General features: G+C 38.0%; 1 protein-coding gene across 1 annotated transcript in view; it reads right to left on the bottom strand.

Moving 5' to 3' along the window:
- Window positions 1–1,842, bottom strand: part of SLC25A12 (solute carrier family 25 (aspartate/glutamate carrier), member 12) — a 50,082-nt gene extending 48,240 nt beyond the window's left edge. The window contains exon 1 of the mRNA XM_009894554.1: window positions 1,760–1,842. The gene's annotated coding sequence lies outside the window, so the exon portion shown is untranslated. The remainder of the gene's footprint in view (window positions 1–1,759) is intronic.
- Between the last annotated feature and the right edge of the window lie 186 nt (window positions 1,843–2,028).

The raw sequence follows: 2,028 nt of genomic DNA, 5'->3' as shown, positions 1-2,028 counted from the left end.
TGGGTTCTCTTTTGGTTGTTTTAAAGTTTGCAACTAAGTTTGCTTGCTATCTATCAAATAAAAAATGCAATTTCAAACTCAATTATAATCAAATATCATCCAAAAGAAATATAAACTCTCTTTCTATGCCAGACATGTCTGTGTTGTTGGTCTTTTTTTACTGCAAATCTCAGATACTCAAGAGACGACAGGAGAGCTTTTGTACTTTTCATTCCTCAGAGCACAACATAATCTACAACTTAATTTGCATGTTTCTTTGAAGATTACAAGATAGACATAGAGGAGACCAAAAAGCTGTTTTAAAATCAGACTGTCTGCTTTTTAGGTCAATAAAACATGTATTGTCAGAGAGACAATTTCAAGATCCAGTTATACAATGTACTTTCTCTCCACTTCTCCCTGTATGAACAATATCAAGGACTTAAAAAATTTTACTTATTTCCAGAAAAAAGCACTTTTACTCAGTGGAAGTCAACAATCATAAAACATCCACATTTCCAAGTTGAACAGAGTATTTTGACACCACATTTCACTTTTTTGCAATAGAACATGCAAAAGTATCTTGCAAAAAGTTGGAAATGAGCTGTGTGATGTTCTAGAACCACACATTTTTGTATTGTATTAATACATATTTTAAAAAATCCTGTTTTCATGCTGCTTATTTTATTAACATACTCTACCATGTTCCTTATCTACAAAAGCTAAATGTCACGTCAACAATGTGATGAACCTGAGATGGAAGATTTTTTACTAGAAACTAAATGCTGGGCTTTCACAGTTTGATTCCAGCGTTCAAAGTTTTGGCACTCCAGCAATGTTACCAGTGTAATCCAATATGCCAAAGCAAAAATCTGCCAAAATTATCGTTGGGATATAACTTCTCTCTCTCTGACAAAAAGGTCTGTCTCCTTATCATATGTGGAAACCATTAGATAAAACCGCAGGACCAAAAGAGACATGTGAAAGATGAAATAATAGATTTTATTATTTATGCTATTAGCTCAAATACTTATTTTTCTTTCCTTTTTCATAGAGGAAAGCTTATCGAACATACTGTGTAATACTCAACAAAAAGGGAAAAGAAAAAAGATATTTTAGTGATTTTGGAAATATCAGTGGCCAACTATGGGCCTAACACAGAGCTGTTCCTATTACACCTGCCTGATTCAGACCTTATTATCAAAGTTTCAAGATTGATCGGATTGTCCTTTCAGATCGTGCTTCACTGTAACTAAAGGGAGTAGAAAAAGCTTCATGTTGTTATTTATATACATTAATCATAAGGCCCTGCAAGGGATAATATTAAATACATCAATCTTAAGGAATCAGTTTTAAGTTCTAAAAACATTGTCAATTGTTCATTCATTTGTAGAAGGAAGACATATAAATCCCAAGGACAAAATATACGGCCACGGAAGCAGAATTTTTTAGAATCTTCTTGCAAAAGTGTATTAAAAAAACCAACAAGTACTTCGTTATGGTTATAATTATTTGCTTATACGAAATTAGAAAATACCTCTGACAACTATTTAAGGTTATCATTTGGAAATGGTTAACCACGATTTGTGCCAGGAACAGCTTCTCCTTAACACCTGAAGGCCCTTCCAACAGACTGTGCCTGCCTGCAAAGTGAACTTTTACGCGTCCCACAGGCACGACACGCGGACCATGCCGGGGCAAACAGCTGAGCGGGGAAAAAAAGAGGAAAAAAAAAAAATAAAAGCCTGTCAATCAAAATACGTCAGACAGATCTTTTTACCTGCAAAAAAATATTTCGTAGTTCAGCGGGATCCGCTCTTTTGGTTGATTGCACCTGTGAACACAGGGGAGTTAATGCTGGGCTCGCCGGGCCACTGACAGCGAGTAGATAAGAACCGCCGCGTGCGCTGATAAGGGCAGCAATACCCGCTCCCTTATCTACCCGACGGGGCGAACCCCGAACACGAGCCCTGGGCGCTCACTGCGGGACTCCACCGGGCTCGGTGCCGCTGACAGCTGTCAGGCTCCCGGCCGCCCGGGAGACCCGCG

Source organism: Charadrius vociferus, unplaced genomic scaffold (assembly GCF_000708025.1).
Source record: "Charadrius vociferus isolate BGI_N301 unplaced genomic scaffold, ASM70802v2 scaffold161, whole genome shotgun sequence".
Classification (NCBI taxonomy): domain Eukaryota; kingdom Metazoa; phylum Chordata; class Aves; order Charadriiformes; family Charadriidae; genus Charadrius; species Charadrius vociferus.
This window is presented reverse-complemented; position numbering and strand designations above follow the sequence as displayed.